Here is an 8,624-nt window from a genome sequence, read left to right on the forward strand (position 1 = left end):
TCTTTCTATCGTTGCCATTATTAATGAAATTGACCAATTTTAACCCTTTTTAGTGCAGTAAAATGTCAAATATAATTATTTTCTGACAGCTATAAACTTTCAAACATAGAGATATTTTTACACTAAATTCATAAATTGGTTCAGATTTCCTTTAAAATAAAAAAAATTCCTGTTATGATAATAATCGTAATAGGACATAGTGGAGATTGGTAGCGTTGAGTTTTTCCATGCTGGCTTGAACTCCCTGTCTTGGCTTCTCAGGCGTTATCTGTGGGTCAGCTGCTATCTCTGTGCAGCAGGGTTACTAGATGTAAATTTGGCAAGGAGCCAACTACACGTTCAAAAAGGGCCAAAAAAGAGCCAACTTTTTAAACAAGGGGCCAATTTCGTTTATTGCAAGTTGCAACAATATAGAAGGGCTTCTTCTAGAAATGGGATTACCACAGTATGATGCAGACGAATGGAGACTTTTCATTGATAGCTCCAAACGAAGTTTGAAGTGTGTTTTACTTCACAATGGTAACGTGTACGGTTCTATTCCGATAGGACATTCGGTGACAATGAAAGAAGAGTATCAGAACATCAAAACCGTTCTTGAAAAGTTAAAGTACCATGAGCATGGTTGGCTCATCTGTGTAGATTTAAAAATGGTGAACTTTTTGCTGGGGCAACAAAGTGGCTACACCAAATACCCATGTTTCCTATGCTACTGGGACAGCAGGGCCAAGGATCAGCACTGGAACAAAGAAGAGTGGCCTCCAAGGCTCACCTTGACACCTGGAGACAAAAATATCATACGCGATCAGTTAGTTGATATCAAAAAGATCCTCTTGCCTCCTCTTCACATCAAATTTGGTCTCATGAAACAATATGTAAAAGCTTTGGATCATGAAGGAGAGTGTTTTAAGTATATATGTTATGCTTTTCCTGGTCTCAGTGAAGAGAAAAAAAGAGCTGGGATTTTCAATGGACCACAAATCAGGCAATTGTTAAAGGATGAAAATTTTGTAAAATCAATGTTGCCATTCGAGGCTAGAGCTTGGAATGCTTTCGGTGCTGTTGTGAGAAATTTTTTGGGAAACAGAAAAGCAGAAAATTATAAAGATCTTTTAAGGGAGCTACTGCTTAGTTTTGAAGATTTGGGATGCAGGATGAGCATCAAAGTTCACTATTTGAAAAGCCATGCAGATGAGTTTCCAGAAAACCTTGAGAAAGTTAGTGAAGAACAGGGTGAACGTTTCCACCAGGATATTAAAATTATGCAGGAACGTTATCAAGGTCGGTGGGATTGTCATGATGGCCGACTATTGTTGTAGTTTTAAAAGAGAAATTCCAGATGCTGCTCATAAAAGAAAGTCCCTCAAAAGAGCCTTTTTAAGCTTATAAGTGAAGAGTTCATATTTATGAAAGCTCTTTTTTTGACTGTTTCTGAACTCGCCCTGCCCAAGTCCCTTTGAGTCAATCTTTATTTTGGCACTTTGCTATTTCTGTGTGTGTCTTCAGAATTTCTGCACTCCATTGGAATGTCTATGTGCATATTGTGTGAACTGTAGGCTATAATTCAGAAAATACCTTGTCACTGTCCTATCGACATGTTCGTCAGCATAATGTAGCGCTTGATGTTATTATGGTTGCTCTTTTGCATGCCTATTTTTTATTCCAAGGCATGAAATTTTCATAAAGACAACGCAAATTTGTGTGAATATAATATAGAATGCTTGTTTGTTAATCAAAGCTAGATTATTGCAGGTAATACAGTGTTTATTGCATCAGAATTCCTTGTTTTGACAACAGAGGGGGGGCAAAAATTGATTTTTTTCAAAAATTAGGGATATTTCATATCTCAAAAACGTGATGTGATAGAGAAAATCTGAGTTTATTTTCGGATTCAGCGCCCCAAAATTAGCTAAAATCAGTTGTCAAAACCCAAACCTGAAATTTTGTGTAGACCAGTGTTATGGGCATCTGATGTACATAAATGGTTGTTTTTTTTTCGATGCATCCATTGCCTCCACTGTATCATCAACAAGTTTTTGTGGGTTGGTGGAGCGTGGGAGCGGCTGCGTTTGAGTGTTTCGTCTTTGCGGTGATTTCTGTCTCCTGTGTTTGGAATTTGTAGCAGGACAAGCTTAAGCCTATATATTCTATCTTCCATCACTTGGTGCTGCTATTTTGCAAGGAGCTTAAGCTTTATTAAAATTTAAAGGGGCACCTTGACTCAGGGCTGAAGTGCTGCTATAAAAGAGGTACATGGCTCTACAGCTCCTGAGCTGTTAGGCTTTACTCCAATGGCTCCATGCTCCGGAGGTGTCAGATTTTATACATCAGTCGCTCCGGCTCCGAAGGCGCAACACTTTACATCAGTCGCTCCGGTTTCAGCGCTGGAGAGAAAATAAAGACGAGTGTCATCTTCTAAATAAGTACATTTTTTTAGCAGTAAACACAATGGAGTTTTTCTAAAACGCTGCCCTTTGAAACAAGGACAAATTTTGGAAAAAGACGGTATACAAATTATACGAATGTTTCCAGATGCACACGTGTAAAATGAAACAAAATGGACGAAATATTAGCGATTTTGACATGAAAAAGAACACGTAATCACAGATCCCAGAAGCTCAAAATGAAATACAATTATAGATCCAGATAGCTGCCAACATAACAAGTTTTTGCAGTGAAGTGAAACAGATGGTGCAGTTGACTTGACCCTAGTGAACAGGAACGGATCCAGGGGGAACTTGGTCATGTGCCCCCCAAAAAAATCGGTATAAAATATGTAATCATTTTGAATCTGTTTAGTTAAATGACGAAGGCTTCAATGACACATTAGGAGATTGTCGGACCACTCGCCATGCGACAATTTGGCAAGTGCTTCAACTCAGCAAGAACATTTCAGCTACTGCCAATTAGTCAACAAGTGAGATTTACGTGCTCTCGTCGGACTTGCTTGGTCATCGCTTATCAAACTTATTTTGGTGGCTTGTGGCATTCCAAGTTTCGGCTTGATCAGTTGTTGCTTGCTCAGTTTCATCATTTACCAACTTCAGGCACTTGCTGAAATGTTGCTATAGCTCAGTTGTCACTGATTGCTCATTTCACAACTACTGACTTATAGGCGACTCCATTATGATGGGTAAACTCATCGCTAAAAATCGACATGTGTTCCTCGTTTGATAATTTCAACTATAGACTAAATCATTGTCTCCAAGATAAGGGAGTTTGGTGAATATACTGGCTTAAGAATTGCACTGCAACGAGCCATAGGTCTGTGTAGCAGAATCCAGACCTGGATAGACCAACAGTTGCTTTGCACGTGAATAAAAGTCTGCAACTGACCAAGTAGGTTCTTTGTGACAGCTCTGGTTATAACATATGATGAGCAGCACAGATACAATGTTTTGCGCTCTCATTAGATTAGCTATCAAGTTCTCAACTACTTTTTAGATAAGGGTGTAAGAAGTAATAGCTGCCAGCTGTAACCGGTTAAGGACCTAAAATGGAATTCTGTCACATATCAATCTATCATTCTGGCATAATTAAGCAATTTTCTGATCAGTTACAAAAATATATGCAATGACAGATTGAAATTACACTTTCTTACTGGAAGGTTGTGAAAGTAACATGATGATGTTATAGCCTAAGCGTAAAAAAGCTTACAGAAAGATAAATTCTAAAATTGCAAGAACACCTGATGACCAGAGAAAAACTGATTTCAATTTTTGATTCAGCGCCCTCAAATTACCCCAAAACCGCATGTCTTAATGTAAATGGCATAATTTAAACCAGCAACAAGCAGTTTTGAAAATTTTACGTTAATATTTCGTTTACTTGTGTTCCTTTATTTCGTCATGCGTTCTTTATTGTTTTGCACTCGCCTGCACTGCTCGCCAAAAGAAAAAAGGATTCGTAACTGGTAGCTAAGTCGATTTGTATTCATTCCAAAATTGCTTATTTCAAAAACAGTCACAAATCGAAAGTTTAAGAGTTACTGTTACAGTGCAAGTGAAATTGTCTAAAACGCACATTAAAGTAGCCTACATTAATACACATCAAGCATATTAAAAGCACATACAAAAACCAAATCAAAAATCGTGTGTCGTCTTGTTGAAGCAATCCAACAGAAACTTATAGCCTACTCATCTCATTTTACAAATGTTGTAGACTATGTCTTAATCATCATCATCATTCGTTCAGTCGATTTGAATTGTCGGTCATTCAATATAGGCTATCTTCTCTCTTCACAGATGTACAGTTTTGCCTTTACCAAACGATACTGTATCAATATCGGATTGCCCTAACACAAATTGTAGGCTACAGTCTTGCCTTTACCAAACTGTATTGCACTTATATCAGATTGCTCTTACACAAACTGTACAATTTTGTCCTTACCAAACGATACTGTGTCAATATCGGATTTCCCTTACACAAACTGTACAGTGTGCACTGTGCAGTCTTGCCTTTAGGCCTACCAAACTGTATTGCACCAATATCGGATTTCCCTAACACAATCTGTACAGTTTTATCTTTACCAAACGATACTGTATCATTATCAGACTGCCCTTACACAACCTGTACAGATTTGCTTTTACCAAACTGTAGGCTATTCCACCAATATCAGATTGCCCTTACACAAACTGTAGCCTACCGTCTTTTCTTTACCAGACTGCACTGTGCCAATATCGGATTGCTGTTACACAAACTGTACAGTTTTGCCTTTACCAAACTCTATTGCACCGGTATCACATTGCCCATACACAAACTGTACCGTCTTGTCTTTACTAGACTGTACTGTGCCAATATCGGATTGCTCTTACACAAACTGTACAGTATTGCCTTTACAAAATTGTATATATTGTATCAATATCGGATTGCTCTTACACAAAGTGTACAGTTTTGCCTTTACCAAACTGTATTGCACCAATATCAGATTGCCCTTACACAAACTGTACAGTTTTGCCTTTACCAAACCTTACTGTATCAATATCGGATTGCCATTACACAAACTGTACAGTATTGCCTTTACAAAACTACACTGTACCAATATGGGATTACCCTTACACAAAATGTACAGTTTTGCCTTTACAAAACCGCACTGTGCCAATATCGGAATACCCTTACACAAACTGTACAATTTTGCCTTTACAAAACTGTATTGCACCAATATCGGATTGCCCTTACACAAACTGTAAACTTTTGCTCTTACCAAACTGTATTGCACCAATATCGGATTGCCCTTACACAAACTGTATAGTGTTTCCTTCACAAAACTGTACTGTGCCGATATCGGATTGCCTTTACAGAAGCTGTATAGTTTTTCCTTTACAAAACTGTACTGTGCCGATATCGGATTGCCCTTACACAAACTGTAGGCTATAGTTTTGCTTTTGCAAAACTGTACTGTGCCAATATCAGATTGCCCTTACACAAACTGTATAGTTTTTCTTTTACAAAACTGTACTGTGCCGATATCGGATTGCCCTTACACAAACTGTATAGTTTTCCTTCACAAAACTGTACTGTGCCGATATCGGATTGCCCTTACACAAACTGTATAGCTTTTCCTTTACAAACCTGTACTGTGCCGATATCGGATTGCCTTTACACAATCTGTATAGTTTTCCCTTTACAAAACTGTACTGTGCCGATATCGGATTGCCCTTACACAAACTGTATAGTTTTCCTTCACAAAACTGTACTGTGCCGATATCGGATTGCCCTTACACAAACTGTATAGCTTTTCCTTTACAAACCTGTACTGTGCCGATATCGGATTGCCTTTACACAATCTGTATAGTTTTCCCTTTACAAAACTGTACTGTGCCGATATCGGATTGCCCTTACACAAACTGTACAGTTTTCCTTTACAAAACTGTGCTGTGCCGATATCGGATTGCCCTTACACAAACTGTATAGTTTTTCCTTTACAAAACTGTACTGTGCCGATATCGGATTGCCCTTACACAAACTGTATAGTTTTCCTTCACAAAACTGTACTGTGCCGATATCGGATTGCCCTTACACAAACTGTATAGCTTTTCCTTTACAAAACTGTACTGTGCCGATATCGGATTGCCCTTACACAAACTGTATAGTTTTCCTTCACAAAACTGTACTGTGCCGATATCGGATTGCCCTTACACAAACTGTATAGCTTTTCCTTTACAAAACTGTACTGTGCCGATATCGGATTGCCTTTACACAATCTGTATAGTTTTCCCTTTACAAAACTGTACTGTGCCGATATCGGATTGCCCTTACACAAACTGTACAGTTTTCCTTTACAAAACTGTGCTGTGCCGATATCGGATTGCCCTTACACAAACTGTATAGTTTTTCCTTTACAAAACTGTACTGTGCCGATATCGGATTGCCTTTACAGACGCTGTACAGTACAAACTTTATAACATTGTATTGGGCCGATACTGGGTTTGTACCGGAAAAACTGTACCGTTTCTCGATACAATACGGTACGTAACCGGTATCGGCCCGATACGGTGCAAACGTTACCCATACACCCCATACGCGCCGATACAAAAACAGTATAGGCCCGATAATGTGATGTTTACTGGGATTAGAGCATGAATTTAGACATTTTGTCGGGCCCCCCAGAAGTCACCGGGCCCCGGTGCAATGCACCGGTTGTCCCCCCCTCTTGTGGGCCCTGCCTGACGTTACCTAGATACAAGGGTATCGGTAAAAATCACCGAAATTAAACGCATTAGTGTGGTCATCTGCCAATTCCGTAACGCGCGATCACCACATTAGCAACCCAGTGATGAGTTCTATTGAAATCCATGTAAAATGAATGTATTTGTAGACCCTGCGTCTAACGCAAGAACACACTGGCAAAAGTTACATCTTCAGACATGCGTGTCGGAATAATCTGTAGTCACTCAAAACTTTTGAAAATAGTTACCGAAGACGAGTTTCTATGGAAAACTTACAAAAAATCGGGCAAATCCCGATAAAGCGATAGAGAAAGCGCAATTTTTGTCCGGAATAGGCGAAGATCTGGATAATCCAAAGCTGTTTCTCAAGAAAAAGATTACAAATCATTTGTACTTCCAGTTTTATCCGGATTCGGCGAAGATCCGGATTAACCGAATTCTACTGTGATTCTCAAACTGTACGTCGTTTAAGGTTTCAAGGGTTCGGTTTCCTAACTATGTACAAACAAACCAAAGTTATTTTCCATTCATCTCACCTAGTTCAACTCTAGTTGGACAAGTTGTGGTCTGCCGTCAGCTTCTTGATAGGCTATTGGGTTTCAGTTTAGATAGAAACAATCTTAAATCTCCCCGTCTAACTATATCAAGACGATTTCTTTTGTTATCCAGCAGCGTGATCCTGGCGCTGAAAGCACGCTTTACCAAGTAGGCCTATGAGGTGGGAAAGGCAATAATGAAATTTTTGGTCCGATTCCACACGTGAGGGTATCTCTCTTTGATTTAGTTTTGCAGCCAGAACGATCTATACAAGAAATAGAACTTCGGTGTGAGTTCAAAACCGCTTTGTAATGTTGTCAGTTCCTCCTTAAAAACTCCATGTTCGGAAATATTGCAGAATAGGTCGACTATCCAGCCAGGGACCTGGAATCGAACATGAAATCCTGGAAATGAACTCTCATGTTGTCCACACCGTTAGCTCAGTGGTCACGCGCCCGGCTCAAGATCACTCGGCGCTGGTTCGACTCTCGGGGTGTGCGCTTGAGCAACTTTAGGATTGCTCTCCATTTAGCGGAACCTAATGAATGGAATAATTCTCTAGCAACAACACTTCAACAATCGGAAACTTCACTCTGCCAATCTCGGTGACCGGCCTGCGTCAAGAGCCTCTACAAGTATGCGAAACCGTGCGAAACTATCAGGGATAACCTATCAAAGCTTTGTCAGTCCGAGGATAAAGATTCAAAAACCAACCAAACAAATGTTGCTGATTTGTGCTGATGGATTGTAAGTGGTATATAGGAATTTATTGCTATAAGGAATTCGTTAAAGTCACGATAACAGCGCACCATAAATGGGGCACCGCCAGTTGCACACGCAATGATGTTGGTCAATAGAATTTGTAGTAGCCTGGACCTAGGCCTATAGTATTTTTATTTTATATGTGTATTTGCATCAGACTCAAGATGGTCCATAATACATCAAACATAAAAGTGAAAACAAAGCAGATACTTAACTCCGAAGAGTTGAGACGTAGGCCTAATGTTCCAATATACGATACTCACTTCACTGATTTTCCTTGCGATATGGACAGCTGGAGGGTCACTAAGAATTTCAATAATTGGCTAAACTCCGATAAGTTTTCTTTGGTTTGGGTGAATTCATTCTCTACAAATGAAGTGGTATATTTTTCTGGAAATATTGGGTGCTACAACCAGAGCCAGCTACAACATTAGCAGAACCTTACTGCAGCAGTGTGAGGTTACCTATCGTCACCACTGTAGCGTAAAGTTTACCGCTGCATTATTATGACATAAATAGTATTGAATAAACATGATATCACGTATTTTTATACATTTATTTTGGCAATACACAGTTGGTACACTCGTAGACAGGTCATACACGCTACACCTGGGTATGCGACATATGGCGGTAGACATCAAGCTGTAGTTCCATCAAATT

The sequence above is a fragment of the Aplidium turbinatum genome, chromosome 5 (genome assembly GCF_918807975.1).
Source record: "Aplidium turbinatum chromosome 5, kaAplTurb1.1, whole genome shotgun sequence".
Classification (NCBI taxonomy): domain Eukaryota; kingdom Metazoa; phylum Chordata; class Ascidiacea; order Aplousobranchia; family Polyclinidae; genus Aplidium; species Aplidium turbinatum.